Source organism: Propithecus coquereli, unplaced genomic scaffold, assembly GCF_000956105.1.
Source record: "Propithecus coquereli isolate 6110/MARCELLA unplaced genomic scaffold, Pcoq_1.0 Scaffold55, whole genome shotgun sequence".
NCBI lineage: Eukaryota > Metazoa > Chordata > Mammalia > Primates > Indriidae > Propithecus > Propithecus coquereli.
The window spans coordinates 3,874,416-3,899,098 of NW_012151396.1; positions in this window are offsets into that span (position 1 = coordinate 3,874,416).

Below are 24,683 nucleotides of genomic sequence, written 5' to 3' on the forward strand. Positions count from 1 at the left end.
TAATACTATTATTTATTATACAATTTTGGCTGGCACTTTTCAGCCAAATTTTTTTAAATCTTTCATTTACCAGGGTTATTATCTTACACAGGATTAATGTATAAACTCCTCTTCAATTACCTATTTTTAAAGGAAGGACTTGTTTGAATATCTTCCTCAAATATTAGAGTGAGATTATTTTTTCTTATTTGAATATAATTATGAACTTATGAATTTTAATTGATTCAATGCTTACAATACAATAGAATTATTGTTTTTGATTTTCATGTAGTTACAACCTTATCCTTGGCAATCCCTTCGAGTCAGCAGAATCTGATTAATTATTTAAAGATGCCTTCTGTTTTTGTAATACCTTGTCCTGGGCTCTCCTTGTGTTTTCCATGATCCAGGCCAGAATTCAACCGTTTCTTCAGGCTCAGGTTCCTAATGCAAGCGAATGTTAGAAGCTATAATTTGAGCCCTTGAAGTTATCACAGTTACTAAAGTAATATTTATTTTCAGGCCATTTCAAAAAAATGGTTAAAAATCATGAATTTATATCAATAGTATCAATATGGCTTCATTTCACTTAACTTCATTGTACTTTTCAAAAATGTTTCTCTATTTATAATATGGCATATTACAGAGCAGTTGCTACCAGCAAACCCAGTATGTCAATGGCTCTCAAAAACAAGTATTTATTTCTCGCCCATGTTATTAGAGGCTGCCAGTAGTCTGCAGCTCTGCGTGGCTATGGCCTGGCCCAGCGTATCTCAAATTTTTTTCTTATTGTAGACCACTTACTGAAGGAGCTGTCCTGTACTTAGGATGTGTGCAAAGAATATCACATCGCCAAGCCCCAAATCAAAGAGGCATGGTAATATGCTTGTCCTACAAGAAGATAAGACCAATCACATGACAAGGGGAGAGGAATAATGTATCATCCTGTTACAATGAGGAACCAATAATTGGTAGCAGTAACTCCAATTTGCCACAGCCTGCATTCTTTGACACAAATATTCACTTTCATCTACTCACAATATAAATCGGAATCCTTCTCCAAGACTATGCAAAAATTTCATGCAAATCTGACATAGCGTTGGAATTCAGGATTTTATAATCCAAATTATGTTCCGATGCTGATGCAGCTTTTTTTTTTTTTTAATCTAGATTGGAAAAAACAGAATTCCTTACCAGAGATTCCCTCAGACATGTTAAAAATGGGTTACTGGGCTAGACCCTGCACTTCAGAGGAATGTGCTCTGAAATTGCTCTGGGTGCACCTTTCTACAAAAGACAAGAAGATCATGTGAACAAGGGGATGTGGTTCCATCTGAATGCCATGAGCATGCAAGGCCTGCACGGCCCTCCTGGCTCGCCCCATTAGGATTCTGCCGTCCTGCCCCTGCCAAGGCCCCAAGGGTGGTCAAGAGGCAGCGTTGTGGGGCAGAACAGAATGTACACAGGTGGTTGGGAAGTGCCATGTGTGTACCCACAGGCCCTCCCGGTGCAGGACAGATCTAGAGTTGGACAAAAAAGGTATAAAGCAAGAGCAAAGGGAATTGTCCGGCATCAGTCCACGGGGAGAAGGGATGTGCAGTAACGAACAATGCTGAATTTTGTCCACATTTTCTAGATCACTACGAAAAACAAATGCATACACATACATTTATGGCAAAAGGATAGAATGTACTCTGACAGTTATCTTAGTTTATAACATTTAAATTTGTGCACATATAATATTATGAAGCTCTATTTTTTGTCTTTCCCTGCACAATTTAAAAGCAGACCTTACCCCTCCACACAACATACCACGTAAAACGTGGATAGGATAACTGAAACAACCCTTGACATGCGAACAGATGAAAAACAAGAGGCACCTAGAAGTCACTGGTCTGGAGCAGGTCTGAGATTCCACTGGAGAAATGTGTCAAGACTTGGCTCTTTGTTCTACTCTCAGTGATTCCAATATTCCCCACAGCACACCTGAACAGGTCACAGGAGAATGTGCTCTTCTTGACTTTCTCAAAAGGCTTCCTGAGTAGAAAGTTGGGGGCCCTGATGCATCTTATTTTTAGAATAGTCATTTTTTTTTTTTTGAGGTTATCGTGTTTCTGTAAGGCCTTGTCCTTACATTGTGTCTAAAAAAATGGGTACCATTTAAATCCATTCATTTTGTTTAGAAGTAATGATGTTGCCTAAACTTTATTTTATATCTATTACTTTTGATTCCATATTTTAGATGGCCTGTGAACTAAATCATAGTTGTGTTAAGTACCCAGTGGATGATCTTGGGAAAAGTTTTACTTACAAACATCCAAATACCTGATATTCATGAGTTACACTGTACCATGACCTTAAATTAAGTGAATTGTTTTGTAATCATGCAGATAAGCTTATTCATAGTCTAAATGTCTGTGCACAAAATATCAAAAAGACAAAATATACATTAAATTAATTACTTATATTTTCTAGAAGTAACGATTTATTGCTTTAGTTATTTCTTCCATAATCAATATTTTGGGGCCTAGAATATGGCAGGGATTGTGCTACATTTGGGGTAAAAAAATTCATAACTTTAATTGATGATGTTTATTAATATTAAATAGCATTTTAAATGACAAAAATGTCTGGATGATGCAGAACATTGCATAAGTTACTTAAAACTCATAGAACATAATTTAAATTAGCAGATGTTAATAATATGTTCACTTCTATTTAAAAACACATGGATATTTTTAATACTTAAATGGGAGCTAATTTACATTTTACTCTTTGAACTTATTATATGTAGTTATACTTGGAGATATAAACAGATTAGACCTCAGACTGAAAGAAAAAGGATATCAATTATAGGGAGAAAATTTACTGAAAATTCAATTTGGCAGTATTCTAATGCCTATTTCCAAAAAGCATGGGAAAATCAGGAAGTTTGCTGAAGTGAAAGTAATTTTCATTCTTAGATCTAAGCTTCAAGAAGCAGACTGACTACACAAAAGGAAAACATTGAGCAGAAAATTCTTCTTGAGAATTCTGTTGACTACAGTTTTCTGAGTTCACATTTATAAATATTTATCCACATCTTTTAATCCCTGCAGTTTCTGCAATTCTTGACTATTTTCTGTCATGGAAATTAATAGTTCATCCTTTACCTGTGTGTCTGTATACCTTTTGTGCTTTAAATAAAACAAAAGAGTTGGCAGTTTTTAGGCATAGTTATAATGGAAGAATAAATGGGATAATTTCTTTTTTTCTCTCTGTTACTGTTCATAAATCTCTAATGGAATGCTACTGTTAGGGCAGTAGTACCAATCAGTCACAGTGTTTTAAAAATATCAGCTGAAGATGAGTGGGACAAACAGGCCATGCTGGGCTTCCTAATCGCATGAGCCAAAGTGATGTGTGAAGAAATAATGACAGTTTAAAAATTGTCAGCTTTGTTAAACCTTGTTCTGTTCACTTTACTTCTTAACGTATTGAATGATATTTGCAAACGCATTTACAGAATTCTTTCTCCCATGGAAAGTCTTATAAATATGCTCCTTTTTATTAATAGCTATTTATTTAATGGATAAATAGCTAAAATATGTGTTCACATATTTAACAAATATGTACTGATTGCCTACCAAGGGCCAGGGCCAATTATGGGCAATAAAGCTTAAACTGGAAAGAGAAAGTGTAGTTACTAAACTTTAAGAGTTTATAAGCTTGGCATAATTATAGAGAAGTAAATACTAATTAAAATATAATGTTGAAGATGCTGTGCTTATTATGTATAGAAATTGCTTTATACTTTGTAGGTATATCAGACTGGAATGTGTTTAACTTGGTGAAGAAAAACAGTTACATCAGGAAGAAGAGGTCCTCGTTGTCGTTCATATGCATTTTTGTACAGTAGAAATCTTTTCACGTGTATGTAGGACTAATGCAATGAAAATATTTGGTTAAAAATAAAAATTAACACAAAATATTAATATAATTTGGCATGCCATGATATTAGAAGCATCAAATCTTGTTGAATCACAAGCACTTCTTTCAGAGACGTCTCAGAGACAAAGCTATCTCTGTGTAAGATGAAACGATAAAACATAAGCAGGAGATAGGAAGGGACCCGAAAGGACGTGTATTTGTAGGAAGCTCGGGAAGAGAGTCAGAAAGGAGAGGGCTTCATCTAGAAACAAGGCCTGCGGGGTGGGGCAGGAGGGAAAACAGCAGTAAGTGAGCAAGAGACATGTACACTGTGCAACTGTGGGTTTATAGCATTGTGTGGACAGTACCAACGAAGAAAGCTACAGGCCAGTGGCCCTCATGAATAGAGATGCAAGCATTCTTAATGGAATATTAGCAAATAGAATTCAGCAATATATAACTATAGTAAACCACAAGGGGCAATCTGGGGTTTATTGTAAGAATCTGAGGCTGGTTGAATATTTGACAATAAATCAATGTATTCTATCACGTGAAAAGGCCAAAGCAGGAAAATCGCACAATCATATCAATTGATGCAGAAAATGCCTTTCAAAAATTCAAACTCATATTTATGATAAAAAAAATCTCAGAAAAATAGGAACAGAAGGATTTTACTGTGAATTTCGAAGCTATATATTTTCCTGCTGTCTGATTATCCCCACAGATTATGACAATCCTGCCCAGGCAACCTGGTGCCCCAGTGTGATCAGGGTGAGCCTTGCCACAGGTTTCCCTTGCGTGACCTTTAAACTCTCCAGCTAGATCTCCTGACACCTTTTCTTGTGTTCTGCAGCCTGGCTGTCTGTCTCTGTTCCCACCTGCTCTGTTGAGGCCGCTCCCTTGATGCTTCCGCCTGTGTAGCCCCTTCTCTGTCTCTCTAGGACCTATGAGTGTAATAAGCTTTATTCCCCATTTGCCTCTGCTGTGTCCCCTCCTGTGGCTACACCTGACTATCACTTAACAGGAAACAAGGGTATTTTCTCAACTTGGTAAGTAGTGGCTACAAAGCAATCTACAGTTAACATTATACTTAATGGTGAGAGACTGAATGCTTTCCCCTAAGATCAGGAACAATACAACAATTTATTGTCAGATTTACTTCTAAGTACTCCTTGTTTGCTAAGTGTACATGGTATTGCTTTTTAATTCCATTTTCTACGTGCTCATTGCCAATATATATTAACAGAAATATAATTGATTTTCTTATGCTTCTCTTGGTACTCTGTGAAGTTTCGGATCTCACATGTTGGGTTTACTCTAATAAGCAGATAGGGCCTGTTTGTTTATTAGGGTAAACCAAAAACTGATCCTTCTGCTGCTCAAATTTATCTTTTATAGAGCATGTGTCATGGATTCCAACTTTAGGTTACAAAACAAAAGGCGGTAGCTTAGCTCAGGTAGCTGATGAAAACCTATGATAAATGACCCAAATGACTTTTGCATAATTCACTTGGGACCCAGTAAGTTTTGGTAAGATAGATGGCAATGGGCCAACCATTAGGGGGAAAAAACCAAATCTATGCTTTTGAAGAAAAGTGAATATATGAAACAAATAGCAAAATAATTTTAATACTCCAGAAGGGAAAACAACTTAAAAACCAAATTTAGTCACATTTTCATATTATAAAGATACCTACATAATACAACAATGCTAATGAAGGACTTAAGTTGAAGTTTTCAAATACATCTTTTACCTTTGTATCTGGTTTTATTAACTTTATGAGAATTTGCCATTTTAAAAATACATTTTGTTTTCATAAGTTTTGCTTGTTTTGCTGGAGATTGGGTACGCAGAAATCCTTATGCTACAGTCTTGGAAGGGCAACTTCCCGACATGTATTATCTAAAACATTATTTTAATATCTATATCACAACTATATGGCACAATAATAATTTTTAGAATCACTCAGAGAACTAAATAAAAAGAAAGTTATGTAAATAATAATTCTCATAACAAAAAGATCCTTTGAAAAATAGAATAATTGGTCAAAGGAGTCAAATTAACTCTGGAAAAGTTGCAAATGAAGCCATTTGCCTTTATCAACACCTGTACAAAGTTAGACTCCTTACTCCTATAATAATTACAGGGAATGTGTGTCATGATCAAAACATGCCGAAGAAATATAAACGCAAACTATAGAGTGCACTCATTCTTCCTTTCTCTTCCCACTCTCTATTAAGTGAATAGAATATGTCCCAGGATTTTATTATTGGTTAGATTTTAATTGGGCTAAATTTGGCTTTTGCTTTCTTTAGTTTCATTTTTAATAAGCATATATATTGATTGGTTGATATTAATAACTGGATATTAATGGGTAGCTCACTGCATCAGAAAATATCAAAGCAACTGCCTTGTTTCTTCCTTCATAGAGCCCTGTACTGTAAGTGAGCAATCAAAAGACTATATTCCAACTCTTTTTCTAACTAACTCTAATTTCTTAGAAGTCTATCTGTACTTAGTCACAAAACTAATTTTTAAATCTACCCCAATAAATATTGTAGTTATTAATTTTTATAAATATCTATCAAAACTTAACTATGTCAGACAATAAAAACTCAAATGTGAGGGAGACAGTGTCTCTAGACGTACAATCTCTGGAGAAGGGAGATTTTATTCAACTTTTTCAATAAACACAAAAATAAATATTATAACCTATGCTACAACTTAGAAGTAAAGAGAAATGGCATAGCCTATAGCAGGGTGATATGAATAGAATCAAAAACGCTTCCCTGACAAAGTAATGTTTGAGCTGAGACCTGAAAGATACATAAGAGTTCACTGGGCTTATGGGGGATGCTGTTCCAGGCAAAGAGAACTATATTCGCACAATGCTTAGAGGTAGAAGGACCATGTTATTTTCAAGGAATAAAAAGAGGATATTGAGTCATGAACTGAGGAAGATCAAAGTTACAGGGATTTTTAACGCACTTAGAGAGGAAGACAGGGGCCAGATCATATAGGGCCTTATATGAATTTTGAGTTTTATTCTAAGACCAATGAGAAGCAGGAGAGTGATCTGGCCATATTTGTATTTTCTGAAGATTATTCTGGCTGTAGTGTAGATACTAGGTTTAAGGAGGGAAGCAAAGCTGATTGAGGTTAGTGTGGTGAGGAGGGATTTTCCATAGTTCCTGTGAGATAGTGGTATCTTGTTCTAAGGTTTTGTTGTAAAGGTGAGGCATTAAAGATATAAAATTATTAAGACGTAGTGGTGAATTTTACATGAAAAATTACAGTGTCATAGTTATGTTTTGCCTCTGGCTTTCTCTGCTGTAGGATTAGGGATATGATTCATGGAAACAGGAAATACAGGAAGATATATAATAAGTATTCCTTTGGAAAACCTACCTAGTTGGATCACTGAGTCTGCATCCCATAGGAAGATGTTATCTAGAGATATAAAGTTGTAAACTATCAATGAATATTTGGTAATTGAATTAGGGCTATAGATGAAATAGCATAGAAAAATATTATGGAATGAGAAAGAAGAGAAGCTTGGGTCTAAGTTCAGAGAGGTTAGCAACAAGAAATTCTGAGATATTTTAGACTAGAATTAAAAAAAAAAAGAAAACAAAGAGTATAATCCTATTGAAGGAGAGCATATAGAAAATCCTGTCAAAGTATAAATGAGGTGATAAATGGTAATTAGGTAATTGCTAGATATACACACATGCACACATATACATACATGCATACATACACAGTGTGTGCCTGGTATGTATAAAATCCATCTTTTACTTACCACAATGACAATTTTTTTTAAATCCTCTTTGTCCTTTATAAACCACTAGAGAATGATATCATAAGTTACTTTCTGACCCATATGAGTAATAATATAAAAGTTCACAAAAACAGTGTCGTTGGTTTGGGAATTGGTCAAACATTTAGGAAGGTGGCTAATGTGTCCTAAAGTTCCCTGCCTCTAGCTCTCTTATTGCCTTGCCTTTTAACTCATTTGGCACACTCTACCCAGGTGCCTTATGCACCTAACAATACTTGTGACAAATAAGAGGAAAAGGGAAAAAATTTGCTCTGCCAGATGGTAAAATACATTGCGCAACCATAGTAATAAAAAAAGAGTAGTATTGGCACAAGTACAGGCAAATAGATAAAACGGACTGAGTAGAACTCAGGGAGGAACACATAAATACTTGGAAATTTAATGTACAATATATTTAGTAGCATAAATCAATGGGGAAAATGCAGAGTGTTCAATGGGGAAGCATGGAAATGATTCTCTGCCTAAAATCAGATATGTGGATGGATTCTAGACATGCTTTAGAGCAACATATAAAAGATAATATTGTAACTTAAATAGAAAAAATAAGAAAATATTTTTGAGAGCTAAGTGAGAGAAATAACATTTTAAACGAAACTTTAAAATCACAAAGCATATGGCAAAAATTAATGATTCTGATTAAAGCAAAGTTATAATTTTACATCCAGCAAAGGATAGAGAAGTTTAAAAGACCACACAAAGAAGGCTATATGCAACATTTTGGCAGAAACAAAATACAAACAAAAATATATGCATTAAGTATTACACGTATTAGATTGTTAACAATGAGTAAAGTGATCTTTCAGCCTATTTCTGATTTTGCAAACATTCTTCACAAAAAATCATCCCAGTTTGGGCAACTAATTATATGATTCACTACTTATGGCTGAAGAAAGAGGAATATATTGGAGTATGAGGATAGTATTTTAAAAAAATACAGTGGTATGCTGGAAAATGCTTAATAAATCCTCTGACACACACACACACACACACACACACACACACACACACACACCTATTTTATTATACATTTTACTGATATAAACAAAGAGTAGTATATAATTCACCAAAATAATAAAATATATAGTATTCTTTATTGTAAATTTCACATATTCAGTAGATTCTCACAATTTACTTTGGTTGATGTCATCCAAGTCCTGTATTCCTAGCCAAACTATGATTGCAATTCAACCATGATTTGACAAATAAAGTTGCATCCCACTTAATGAACCGTTTTTCAAAAAATTGTCACTAAATCTGATACAGAATCTACTGTTAAACTATTCCTCCTCCTTATGCAAATTTTATTCATGAAACTGACACCGCCTTCAGCTCTGGCTCTGGATTTGTCAGTCTTACTTGTTCACTCTCAACATGAGTAAATTTTTGGCTAACTTGGTTAATAATTTCAAATACTGGAGGAGTATTTTATCATTTTTTTGTGTGCTATTCACAATGCAACATTATGGACACGCTACCTACTTTTTATCCTGCATTCCTAACGTTTTCTCCATCACTTTAAATTTAAACAATAAATAAAAAAGTAAATCAAACCCTAATTTGTACCATTTACCAATTCCCATGGTATTAATAATATTCCCACCATGGCTAATTACAAGCAGTTAACATGACAGCGCTGAGGAAGGAGTTGAGAAAAGACACACAGGTGCACACCTTTGTGTAGTGTTTCCACCATACAGATGCCATAGGTGTAAATAAACTCAAAAACATAGAAAATAATAAAATGTAGTAAAATAATTAGGATGTAATGATTCAAATATGTTATTGTTTTAATATAACATTTTAATTGTAAATGTGTATATTTTAATTTCTAATAATGGATGTGTGTAACAATCATCTCACAAAATTCCTGAAGATTTAACATTTGTTTCTTGTGAGGCCATTTGAGCCACCTCTAGAACACAGCTAATTACAAATATACATATAAAATTAATCTTGGACTCTCCCTGAATTCCTTCTGTTTATTGTACATATTTATGGAGTGCAATGGGATGCTTTGATATGTGTATACATATACATTGTATAATAATAAATCAAGATAATTAACCTATTTATCACCTCAAGCGCTTATCATTTCTATGTGTTGGGAACATTTAAAATCTTCTCTCTTAGCAATTTTCAAGTGTATAATACATTACTAACTACGGTCACCATGCTGTACAATAGATCCTATGTTCACTGCAGCATTATTCACAATAACCAAGATGTGGAATCAACAGATAAACAGATAAAGAAAATTTGGTATACACAATGGAATACTATTCAGCCTTAAAAAAGAAGGAAATCTTGTCATTTGCGAGAACACGATGAACCTGGAGGACATCACATTAAGTGAATAAGCCAGGCACAGAAATACTTACGCTGCATGATTTCGCTTAAATGGGGAATCTAAAAAGTTGACATCATAGAAATAGACAGTAGAATGGTGGTTGCCAGGGGCTAGGGCAAGTGGGAGAGAAACCAGAAGAAGTTGGTGAAAGGAGTACACAGTTTTAGTAGACAGGAGGAATTAGTTTTGACACTGAATTTCTAATTCAGCATGGTGAAGTCTGAAAAAACTTCTTCCTTTCATCTCACCAAAGCTCACACTTTTTCAATATCTCAACTTCTTAGCAGAAAAGCAATCATATTACACTTAGTCACAGGACTAACTTAGCAATATTTTTGTATTCTATCCCTGACTATGTCCTTGCTGGATCTGCAAACATGAGCAAGTTCTCTCTTTTCTTCCAGGCATCCCTGACGCCTCCCGACAGAGGTCTGGCCCTGAAACCGCATCACCTTGCACACCAGTGGTTTCTAGCTGGGCTCACTGACAGAAGATGGAAGAGCAGGAAGAACATGGAGAGGGGAATTTTCTTCTCCAATCCCATCTCTGTTTTCAGGTTTGTTTGTTTTGTTTTTTGACAGTGCTATCTCTCTCCATGATAGCTCTATAGGGTAGCACTTCCTTTATGAGTGCAGAAGTCACCCCAATAAAACCATTTTTTCTCTTTACCCGTTCCCAACTGTGATAGTAATATCTCATCATTGTTTTTAATCTGTGGGTTCCTTGGAATCCCATTTAGTTTCCCTCACCCTGACCATATATGTATAAAAACTCTGTTAAAAACTTCTGAGCCATTGGTACAGGATTGTGCTTCTTGCCAGGACAGTGACTGGTCCATGTATAAAATGAGAGGGTAGGACTAGGTAACTCAGAAGGTCCTTTTTATCCACATAATTACAGAATCTATAATATATTGAGGCTAATTTTCCAGAAAGCATTTTTAGTATTAACGCTTTTAAAATGTTTAAATAATGAATACCTATGTAAGCGAAGCAGAACTGGGGAACAGATGTTTAATCAAAGATAGACAAGATTTCAAAAATATTCAATGAAATGAAAGAGACAAATAAATGTTTAAATTATGACAATAAGCAATGCAATAAATAAAAGAAGAATTAGATAATCTAAGGGAATTGGTCATTGATATTATATGATACTGCAACAGGGATGATTGAGGAATATTGCCTTTTTTTTCTCACATATATATTTTTCCTTCATCTCTGCATCACGGTTTGTCTACCTTGCCACTATTAATGCCTATATCCATTAGATGCCAGTTGCACCTCCCCAGTTATGACAACCAAAAATGTTTCCAGATATTGTTAAATGTCCTCGAGGGGGCACAACTGCCCTTTATTAAGAATGACTGATTATGTGATTACACGCACAGATGCCCACATACACACACATAGATAGAGCTAGCTAGCTAGAAAGCTAGATAAATAGATACAGATAGATACCATAGGAGACCTCAAAAATAATTTCTTTAGAATCCTGTGCTCAATATTATTCTGTTTTTATTATTTTGTATATTAATATATACTCTAACACTCACTATTGGAAATGTTCACATACAATCATCCACTGGTATCTATGGGGGATTGGTTCTGGGACCCCCTTGGATACCAAAATCCACTGAAACTCAAATCCCTTGCATAAAATGCTGTGGTGTTTGAATGTAACCTACACACATCCTTCCTTATACTTTAAATAATCTCTCGATGACACATAGTACCTAACACAATATAAATGCTATGTGAACAGTTGTTACACTGCATTGTTTAGGGAATAATAACAAGAAAAAAAGTCTGTATGTGTTTCAGTACAGACATAATTTTTTCCCAAGTATTTTCAACCCACAGTTGGTTGAATTCATGGATGCAAAATCTTTGAATATGGAGGGTTGCAAACACACACACACACATACACACACCCCTCATATATCCAGGATGGTTGTTGGAAAACTTTGCAGTTTTGGCAGGATGTGGTGGCTCCTGCCTGTAATCCTAGCACTCTGGGGGGCCGAGGCGGGCGGGTCGTTTGAGCTCAGGAGTTCAAGACCAGTCTGAGTAAGAGCAAGACCCCGTCTCTACTGAAAAGAAATAGAAAGAAATTAGCTGGACAACTAAAAAAATATATATATAAAAATTAGCTGGGCATGGTGGCACATGCTTGTAGTCCCAGCTATTCGGGAGGCTGAGGCAGGAGGATCGCTTGAGCCCAGAAGTTTGAGGTTGCTGTGAGCTAGGCTGACGCCATGGCACTCTAGCCTGGGCAACAGAGTGAAATTCTGTCTCAAAAAAAAAAAAAGAGAAAACTTTGCAGTTTTTTCTCATAATATATAATTAGGTTAGCCACGTGTTTCCCTAGACTGTAAACCTCTCTGGGATAGATACAATGCATTACTTAACTTTGTGTTCCCAGTACCTAGCATAGTCCTTTGCATACTATAGAAATGTTTTTTATTGACCTGAAATAAAGTTTAGTGTAGTATGAGTGAGATCACTTTAAAGGCTGGGTAGGGTGAAGTTTCTACTCTATTTTCCAGGCAACTTAGAATCATTTAAATTTTTTGAGCCAAGGGGTAACATGATCATATCTCTATTTAAGGAAAGATAATGCTACTGGCGACATGTGGAGTGGGAAAGAACTAAACCCAGAAGAGCACTGAAGCGTGACAAACAAGAGGCCACAGTTAATGTCCTTTATTAGCTGACAATTTGATTGTCGTTGGGAAGACCTTGGATCGATCTTACCTCACCAATGAAGGAAGCTCTTCCTAAGGTAATTTTAAATTTATGATTCTAAGACTTTTAGCCATGGTACAATTTCGGTATAATTTTGACAGAAAGAACTGTGGAAGTGCTAAGGTGTGATGTAGAGAAGTGACAGTGGGAGGGGACAGAACCGAAATGAACGTAATGTGCAATGTGGAGACAAAGTCGGCCTTATCTTCTCACCACAGTTCGGGATTGTTCCCTTTTCCTTCTGTGCCGTCACCTTCTGTTCTCCACACTGATAGTGACTTATCTCGGAGAGTCAATACACAAGTAGAGATGCTGACAAAACCAGAAAATTAAGAAACAAACACACTGCACTGATGTGCTGTGGGCTGTTCCGCCACCACCCAGAGGAAGAGCGAGCGGGCGCAGCAGCACTTAGGTCACACTCTCTGGAATGTCACTTTTAAAACATGAGAGAGAAATAAAAAGCAACCAAGGTGCTACATCCTGCTGCATCATCTTGAATGCAAGACGATCATTTGCATAGTCATTTCTGCAACCCTTTCCAAAATTAAAGTGTCATTGTCGGTGAAAGTTCTATTTCAATTAACATTTCACGTATCTTCTCTGCAGCTGATTCAAATCACACCTGTGTGCAGACTTTGCTCTGAATCTTGCCCTATCTTTCAGTAGAATCTGATCAGCAGCATAATGGGGTAGCCAACTGTGCATTAAACTAAATATTTCTCAATATTGTAGAGATATTTTATACTACATTATTTCTGTCTATGCTCTGACATACTTACAATATATTGTGACAAATTTAATGCACTAACATTTCTTATCAATGCCACGAGTACTTATTTTCCTCTCCCATTTCCAACTATTGCCTCTCTCATCCAGCCACAAATCATTACTACTTGAAGAATCCCCCTGCCACTGCCATAAAACTATTCAAAGGAGTCCAAACATGATGCATAGAAAGTATGAGGTGCAATTTCTTTGTATATTTAAATATATATAACATGTATTTTTTTATCTTGACCAAATTTTGAGAGAAATGACAAAACAATGTATCATTTTGATGTAAATATGAACTGGAAATAAATACAGAGGTTTTTCTTGCTTTATCAAGTTTATGGTTTTTACAAAAAGCTTATGCTTGTATTCATTGTAAAAAATTAAAAATTTAATGAAATTATAAAATCCAACTCTCCAGGGCAAACTCTATTAATAGCCATGACTGTCTTTTCAGACTTTTTGTAACACACATACATTTTACAAAAATAGACTCATAATAAACACAGAGTTATGTAAATTGGTTTTTAAAAATATAACTATATAACATGGTCAACTTTTCATACCAGGTATAGAGATCTAGGCCATTATTTTTAATAGCTTTCTTAAATATTTCATAGTATGATTTCTTTTCACTTTTAACATATGGGGGGAAAACAAAAAAAAATGGTTATAAACTATTTTAAATACTCTTTACTATATGCCTGCATTTCTTAAAACCTCTTAAGTCAAGGTTGATTGTAGCCTTTGTTTCAAGAGGTTCTTTTTTGATGAATAGCATCCCAATAGCGCTGAAGAAAGGTGTTTCCACTGAAGTGGTAACTGTCTTCCTCACCCCACAGTTGATGAATGGATCTGAAACCCTGAGAGTCCCTGTGAGAATGGTATAACCTCAAAGATGGTAGCCGTTATTCTTTCCTTTGTGACTTTTTCTTTCTTCTTATTAAAAAATTTGAAAAGTACTCATTTATAAAAATATTACTTTAAACAGAGTATCTTAAACAATATTTAGATAAATATAGCATAGGCCATTTTTAAATTCCTATCAGTAAACATATGTAATTTTCATACATGAAAAGTCAAGAATAAAAATTAAAAAGTCCTATGTAATAATTTGTTTCTCTTTTTTATAGTCCATAAGTGTCTTACTTATATTTCATAATATGATAACAGGATCAATAGAATTTCCAATATAGCCAAAGACCATTTATCTTTTCTAATTTCTACCCCTGATATAATAAGAGAGGTAATCATATTCTTTTGACTGCTGGGCATTTTATTATTTCCCTGTTTTAAGGAGATTTAAACAGCTGTTGTTTTGTCCTGAACTATGTCACTTTTGATTTCCTTGCACTCTTTTTAAATTCAATTCTTTGTGATGAAAAATGTTACGAAAAAATATATGTATTACTTCGATCAAAAGGCCTTGCTAAACTACATTCATATGAGTAACAATTTGTGACTATCGCATATCTAATTGCCATGACAATTGCTATGACAGCTCATAAATAAAACAAAAGCAGGAAAATAAAAAACAAACACAAATTTAAAACACCTGACATCCACTGCATGAGCACTCTGGATAACTCTGGTGGAGTTGGGGAAGCTAAAATAGATTCACAGAAATATAGCAGAAAAAAAGCCCCTAATTTGGCTTCTGAAAATTTGTTTGTTTAAATTGTAGTCATACTATGTCTACTAAAACTAGTCCCATTGCTACTGCAAGAAGAGAGAAGTTTTAAGCCAGAGAAAGGCAATGTTGACACCTGAAACCTAGAGACAATCTAATATTCAGATGAATATAGTTTTGAGGCAGAAAAAAAAAACTTTCATTGTGAGATTTCAGTAAGTATTTTGACAATGTGCACAGATTTTACAAAGTGGTCATATAAGGGAATTTTGAAAGAGAAGGATGGAAATAGCAAGTAATAATGTTGTTATAGTAGTATTGAACAGTAAGAGTAGTAGTAGTTACACGGGTAGTATAATATTAGAAGTGGTAGTAGTGTTGGTAATTGTTTTAAATGAAAAGATGGGAAGAAAGAGGTATGCGTTATTGTTCAGCTACACTGAAGGTTATTCAGGTCCAAGTTGCATTTGATATTGAGTAGTTGACAACACAGCTGGTTCTATTAAGAACCTTGAGTGGTTTTGTTCTTTTACTGTGGGGAGCAACAGGGAGTTGAAATTATTTATGAGTGAACCAGAGTGAGTTAGCTCCAAAATTGCTGGGGACCTCAGCAACCACTCTTTGTGAAGATGCTTTTGGGAGGGAAGTGAGCTGGCTTGTATCCCCTTGTCTCCTTTTCCCTAGTGCTGTAGAAAGCAGAATCTATAATGATTATTTCAATCAACTTCCCACTCCAAACTGCCTCCACCTAACGCATATTCCCCTACATGCCTAAGAGATCCAAGGCCTGGGTTACTTAGAGATGCTGAAACCAAGAAAGGGATTAGGAGTGACAAGTGCTTAGAGGAGAAAGAAGGGGAAGGACTTGGTGAAAGAGGCTGAGTCCATCTACATAACTCGAGCGGAAAAGTGGAAAAATAACAGGCTGAAAAACTTGGATAAGGAAGGCAAGCTTGTTACAGTGTTTTGGCAAGTGAAAAGCTAAGGAAACTGTGGAATAAAGAATCTGAAGGGAGAGAAAATGGGACACACTTGTTAATAAGATTAATGATTTGTGTGCCACTTACTGTCCCTCTATGAATTAGAATCAAGAGCACCAGCAATTCTAAATTAATTTTGTCTTTTTGAAGTGTGCTTTTAAAAAATGGCCCAGCTCTTATAATAAACCACATGGACTGAGGATTCAATAAAGTCATCTTCTTAAACAATTATACTAATGTGCTAGAAATGCTCTCAGCATTGAGATTTCTTCCTATGCAAACTTGCGTACTCTACATATGTCGTGGGAGGCTGAGAATTCATGTCAGGTTTAATTATAGAAGGAAAGGGGATTTCACTGTCTTTAAAAGTTAAAACTATTTAAATAAATTAAAATACAGGCAAAGTAATTTGTTTTTCACAAGGAATCTGCAAATGAATTTCTTTAAGATCTCTTATGAAGATTAGGAAGCGAAAGAGCACACACTATTGCATTTTGCCTAGCTGCTGGGGAAAGACTTCTAAGCAAGGTCCTAACCAGCAACCAGGTAAGAAGAAAAGGTCAAAATATTCATGATTGGAAAAGGAAAGACTATTGGAAATTTCCTAGCTTTTGAAGATACAGAAGGGTTAGTTGAAAGATGAAGAGAAGGCTGGCAGGGTAAAGGGAGAGAGTCTGGCATCAGTGGACTTTAGGATGTATGTGAGACAGTTTAGCGAAAACACTACAGAAAATAATGAATGGCTTCTGTGGAGTGGTCTTTTACACGGCATTGGGAAGGATGGAGACAGAGACACTTGTAGATCTGATTCAGTAAAAATCCACCAGTAATCGAGATGACTGGAGGGATAAAAGTAAAGAGAAAATAGAGGAAAAGGAAATGATAAAAATGAAGGAAGAAGTAGTAGCATCCCTGACACACATACAAGAAATGAGGACATTCAATCAATTGCAGCTATGATCTTTTTGGTGCGTTCTGTAGATTTGTTTATTTATTTATCTTGAGCAAGAAGAAATGGAGGACCTGAGATATTCTAGGGAGAGCCCCAGTGAAATTGCAGGCCACACACTGAGTAAACCCAGGAAAATAAGGATCTCACGTCTCCAGTTACTCCAAGCAGTGCAGTGCAGGCAAGTCTAGAACAAGAAAAGGAAGAGGGATTTGAGGCTTATCCGTTTGTTTCTAAGTTAATAAATCAAGTTTCTCACTAGAATTCTTAATAGAATCTGTGTGTATTGGTTTTTATTGCTGCCATAATAAATTATCACACACTTGGTGGCTTAAAAATACAAATTTTTTATCTATAGTTACATAGATTAGAAGTCTGGCATGGGTCCGCGTGGGCTAAAATCGAGATGTTGCTAGGGCTGTGCACTCCATTCCGGAGTCTCTATGGGAGAATCCGTTTCCTTGCCTTTTCCAGCCTCTAGAGGCCTCAACAGTCCTTGGCTCGTGGCTCTGTTCCTCCATGTGAAGCCAGTAATGCTGTTTCCCTGACCATTTGTTCATGGTAACCATTTCCCCTCACCTGACCTAGGATGGGACAGGTTCTTTTAATGACTCATGTGATTAAATTGGGCCCATCTATACAATTCAGGCTAATGTGGTTATGCCACAATACTTTAATCACATAATACAAGGTGACAGATTCAGTTTCCTGGGATTAGGACACGGCCCTCTTAGGAGAGGGGGCATTATTTTGCCTGCTACACTTTGTAAAAAGATTTTTTCCCCTATGAGTTAAATGAATGAAGAGAAAAAGATATTATTACATATTACTCTTAATATTAGGACCTTAAAAGTGTCCTAATGCATGAAAGGCTTTACATGTATTAAATCATTCTAATTGTATAAACAAAAAAGCAAGCAAACTGGGAATCACAGAATATAATTAGAAGATCAAGAGTTAATGGCCACTCAAGTCACAAATATTTATTTCATTCACAATTAGATGAATTGATTTCTTTTCGAAGATTCTTAGATATGCAATCCAAAATTAGAAATCAGTTGTGAATTTTCTTTCCAGAAATTACATAAACTATTGATCCTTCTTAGATTGAGTAAATTTCTAGGTGAGCAGCCACCATATTCAACGTGTTCATTCTTTGAATCCTAGCCAGACAATTACGCCTCAGATTAGAAATGAAAACTAAAACCAACTCTTTATTCTAACCATGTCCACTAATAAGGGTATTTAGAATAAATATTTTTTGTCAGCCTAGTATGTTCGTCTTTATTTTCACGTAAAAAATATAGGAGGATTACTACATTTAGTTGTTTTTTGCATTTTACCAATCTAATTTTTTAATTTCAAAATATTAAAAGGGTACAATTTTTTTTGGTAAATGGATAGCTTTTGTAATGCTTGAGTCAGGGCTATAAATCTGCCCATCCCCCGAATAGAGTTTACTGTACCCATTAAGTAGGTTTTTGCCCATCCCTCCCCCCTCCCTTGATTTCTAATGACTTTTATTTTCCTCTGTGCACATGTGTGCCCCTTGGTTGGTTCCAATTTATTAGAGAGTACATGCAGTGTTTGTTTTTTCATTCTTGAGATACTTCGCTTCAGTTGCATCCAACTTACAGCAAAAAGGCATTAATTCATCCTTTTTCATGGCTGAGTAGTATTCCATGGCATACATATACCGCATTTTGTTAATCTACTCATGAATTGATGGGCACTTGGGTTGATTCCGTATCTTTGCAATTGTTTATTGTGCTGCAATAAACATTCAAGTACAGGTGTCTTTTTAATAAAATGACTTCTTTTTCTTTGTGTAGATACCCAGTAGCGGGATTGCTGGATCAAATGGTAGGTCTACTATATCTAAAAAGTTCAATGGGGCATTGAGAATTTTAAAAACTTAGTGTCTGGGCTAAAGTATCAATGTTGCACAGTAGAGAGAATACAGATTTCTTTGAGATAGACAAATGTGATAAAAATTTGTCTATGTGACAAAATCTCTATTGTAAAAAAAATCTGTGACTCTTGACTACATTAGCAAAATTCATCATTTGTGGTACAAAATGTAATAGTCTTCTAATCATTATTTTATCTAAAAATAAAGATAAACCAAGCATGCTTCAAAGAAAATATATCATCCTCTATATTTAAACATCCTGGTTAGTGGATATAGACACAGTAAAGAAATGGTTTTAATTTTAAATTCTACTCTGAGGCTTAACAAAAACACGAAATTTAAAGATGTTAATGAGACTGAGGTCCTAATTTCCCATTTAGGTTAATATGAACTTGCATTTGAGTATAGGTGTGCATGTGATTTTGACAAAATAAATTGATTAAAGATGCAACAACAATAATAAAAATAGTTATTTTCCTCCACATTAGACATTAGAAGATATGTACTTTGGCAAATGCTCATCACCAAATCTGTAGTTTCAGTAACAATTTTTGTTCCTTCGTTGTTATAACAGTTCTATAAAATAGGAAGATGGTTTATATGTTTAATAAGTTAAGATATGTACTGAGGAAATTTGTCAGTTATTTGTCTAGTTTTACAGAAATAAAAAAGAACTCATCTTTATCCTATGAGTTAAGAAGCAATGACCTCCACTGAGCTGTCAATGTAGAATGTACTATGAGAATAGTACATCCTAATATCAGTGTTCACATGTCTGCAAATGGAGCTCACTTATGACCCAAGGTAACACTTGTCTAGAGCTGGGATATTTTCCATCTCTTTTTGGAGTTGGATGTTTAAGTCCAGAACTTGAAAGGCTGAAAAGCTTTTTACTGCTTTTTGAGTACTTTGCTATAATTTTGACCTACCACCATTGTAGTCCCTGTGGTCAGAAGAGCCAGACTTGACCTTATGTGACTAAGACAAGGAAATTAGCTTAAAAATATAGACGTACTATTACATTTTGAGCACCCCGATATGCTAGCGTTGTATATCCACCAGACTGTGACCTCCTTGAAAGCAGGGATTATGTCTAATTTATCTCTATGGCCCTTGAGTCTGTTGAATGAATGGACACAACTAAGCATAAATATTAATTTGTAACATGTCTGCTGTACATTTAATTAGAGCAATATTTAAATAAATAAACATCCAGGTGAAATAAAAAGTAGTACTTTTCCTTCAACTTTTAAGTGTAAAATTCCCTGGTTTCTCCCATAAAGCTAATAGTTCTGGACTATGAGACTAATTCTTAAATATCCCTGGAAATTGTCCTGTGTTATTTCCTATACTTAGGCAAGTATCTTTGTGATTTTCTATAGTTTTCTATTGGAAACTATACCAATAAAAATGATAGATAAAGTTTGCAATACTAAGGGGTGGTAGCTTATCCTTCACAATTTCGGGAATGTTATCATTGAATTCACATTGTAAAATCTTTCACATGTAATTATTCTATATATCTAAGTTAGTAAGTACGTTCATTTTACAATTTCAGGTTTACGAGCAGAATCCACTGCTTATTTTCAGAAGATCATTGCAAAAAGAGTGATGCAGAGAATTAGCTTTGGAGACATTCAGTCTGAAAGGCAACATATCCTTGTCCTTTTGCCAGGTGTGTGGCTACAAGACATTTATTATACTCCTTGAGTTTCAGTGTTCTTATCTGTGGGAACAGATGAAGTGATATCTATGTGTCACATATGTGCTGATTAAACTAACAAAATGTACATGGAAATGCCCAGAAAACAGTCAACAAATCACTTAATTATTTTCAAAATTAAATAACACAATAACTATTACTTCTCTATAATTTTAGAAACAGATAATGGAATATTTTATATAATAGCTCATACTCACATACATACAAATACATATTAATGGCATTAACCTTGAAATTAATTAAGGGTTTACATTATGCTGCATAATTTGTTAATGTTGGTTTGTTTTGTTTCAATGAATATCTGAGATTATCTGTATGATTTTTCTTGAAACATTTTCTATTAGTAAAACATTATAATAAACATAATTGATCATTGTGCTAGATTATATAGATGAGTTTAATATGCATGTGTTAAATGTGAATTAATACACATTTTCCAATTATAAATGCAAAATAAATATGTGTATTTCTCCATTCCAGTGATGTATTATGACTGGTTGAGTTTTTGCAATGAGTTTACTGTGGTTTAAGATATGCACTAGCATGTTATTTTATTCTTTTTCTCTCTTCTGTTCTTTCCTTTTCCCAGTGAAACACTGAATTCTAAATGACCATCTGTCTACAGTGCTTGTGTTGTAAAAAGAATTGATTTATTTACAAGGCACATCTTGGCAAACATTCTTAGATCTCACCTAAAGTCTCAGGAAAACCAGAAACTCTTTCATCATTCATAGGATCAAATGAAAGTACTTCACATCACTTTGTGTTGCCTACACAGAGCACATAAAATATTTAAACTACAGTATATGATACAGCCTAAAACCCTGGTTTGTCAAATTCTTTTGGCACTTACTAAATCATTTGGCTAAAACAAAAATTTAGAACAGCACCTCCTATCTATCTTTATGTCTAAAATCAATGTTACCACCGTCTTAATTAAAGACATTGCATTATACAGCACACTGACAAATACAGACATGCAGACTCACAGGCACACATAGCTAAGAGGAAATCCCATAAAGAATTTGCTAAATTCAATTCTGGGAAGAAACTTCTTTAAAGGAAAAAAATAATATACTGATTTTAAGCCGATAAAGGACATTTTGAACTATTATGCCATTATCAGATATTTGGACTCAGATAAAAAGGAAATCTACAGCAATAGGAAGTTTGTGTATTTGGCTCATTTTCATGCTGTATGCAGATGTGGCACCCTTACTTTTCTTACAACAAAACACACACCATGGCAACATTCAAAATGTACATATATTTTGATTTACAATATATACTGTTTTATGGTGGTTCTGAAACAAACAATGATAACATCGGTATTGTCAAACATCCAACTGTGAAAACCAAAATAGATTAGCTAATAGATTAGCTTTTGTTTCCTTTTTCATATAAAAGCTTTGGGGGAGAAGAACCAAAAAGAAGGCAGTTACGGTGTGATGTCCAGAGCCAGAGAGGGAAATTATAAGAGGGCGAGGATGGCGTGCTGAAGTGCACCGGTAACTGGTTCCAGTGATGTTTACAACATTACATATGCAACAATATAAGGACACAGCGATCGACCAAGAGGGTTAGGCAGCACTAGCTAAGTCTTGATCCAAAATGAATGATTAACAATGCACGTGTTCTCACACATACCCTATCTGAGAAATAAAAGCCTGCCTGGGTCACAAGTGTTTTTTTCTGTTAGGGAAAAAAAAGGATAGAATGAAAAAGGAGGAAATGACATTTCTATATTCTTTTCTTAATTTACAGCACCCAACAAACAGCTCAATAAAATATATGCATATACCCATACACACACACACACACACACACATATTAGCTTCTGTTGTTTCAAAAAAAAGGTCTTAAATCCATTTAATTAAATCTCCCTCATGGATAATTAAAATGACTATTCATGAGTCAAATATTTCAGAAGAAATGGGCACATATAACAAAATGACTATAAAGGTATTCATAGGGAAAAAATTTACAATAGTGCTATTTACAATTTAAAAATTCAAGAAAAGGGCAGAAACAAGTAAACTATGATTAAATAAACTGACATGTATTGATACAATAAAATGTTGTGAAAATATTACATTTTAAATAATACTTACAGCCTAGGAAAATGCTTTAAATGCAATACAGTAAGCATCGCTGACAGACTTACACTCTTACAATGGCATTATTCCTAGCGGAGTGCATAGCTCTTAAATTCAGGCTGACATCAAACTTACTACATTTGAAATTTTCTTTTATCCCACTCAGTGATTTGAAATAGAATACTCTAAAAAGAAACTGAGGAGAATGTTTTACAAATCTTAATGTAACTGAAATATGCTTAAAATGATTTATGCGATGATCATTTAAAAGATTAAAAATTGAGAAGTAAAAACTACTGGAAACATAACATTTTCCTTTAAATAAGAAAGTCCAATTACTATTCCATGCATTTTAACAGTGTCTGTACTACGTGTACGATATGTTGTCAGCCACTTTCAGTGAGAAATTATTATAGAAATCGATGGGAAAAGGCAAAACACATGAGAGAAGAAAAAAAGGAGTAATGTTTGGTTAGAATGTAAAGAAAAGCATTGCTAATTAGAAGGCCTAGAATTAAAAGCTCTACTTGAATGATGATAATCAAATATTAATAGATTAAACAGTGAAAAAGAGTAATTTATAAATGCACTTTATAAAGTAATTCCTGCATTTCAGATTGCTGAGTCAAGAATAACAAATAACAAAAGCCTCTTTTAGTGACCAGATAGAAGTAGAAAGACAATTGACTTCCCATAGAATATTTGGAGACAGAAACTTGAAGAATCACATAATTTCTGTATATAATACATCTGATGTATGTGTGTGAGGGTGGTATCTCTCCTTCATTATATATTATAAATATCTATTATAATATATATTTAAAAGAAAAGATTTCCTGATTACCAGAAATGATGGAGACATTTACCTGGTCACCAAGAGTTATGTCTCTCCTTTTATAATGCTACTGTTGAAAACAGGTTGCCCACTTAAGAACTATAAGCATATTTTGCTGAATTCATGTGATTAATTTTTCACATGTAGGATTTTGAATGGAGTAGCTTACATAAATTCTTGCTTTTTGTTCTCAGGTCTTCCAGTGGGAAGTGGAGGGTTAAGCTGCTTTATATACATTGGAGAAACCTGGGTCCCTGAGTCACCCTATGAAACACTGCTTACTGACCAGTAACAATGCACGGAACTCATAAAAGTGAGAGAAACTGTTTAATGTTAAGATGCTGAAATGTGGAGATTGCTAATATAGCAGCTGTTGTTCCCCTAACTAATCAATCTGCTCTTCTAGTTCATGCGGTGTTATGAGCAAGGTGAGTACTAAGTTTAAAATGGGTAGAATGAGCTAAAATTGGCACAGTGAGTGCTCAATTGAAAAAATAGTAAATAGATAAATACAACAGATTCTAAATTATATTAAATGATATCCAATGTTTCTCCTTAAGAACAGAACTTTAAGTAGAGAAATTCAATCAGCAAATAGTGCAATGCCTCAGAGGCTCCAGGAATTTCATTCTTAAAGTCTAGATAAAAAGCATGATGATGCTTGCAAAAAGTACTGAAAACTCCAACTTTTCATGTCCTGAGGAAAATAAACATCACTTCGAATTTTTTTAGTTGGGACACCAACTCAAGAAAAATAAATTACCATCACAAACTGACAAATGGTCTTGGAACTATAAAGAACAAGAAAGTGCTGTTTTCTTGGCCTTATTGCCATTTTTTAGAAGTATAAGTGTCAATCATTGTCAAATTTTCTACTTTTGTTTTTATGAAAATTATTTCCATATCTTCCCTTCCATTCTTATCAGCATTTCTTGTGTATTCTTTTTTTTTTTTTTTTCC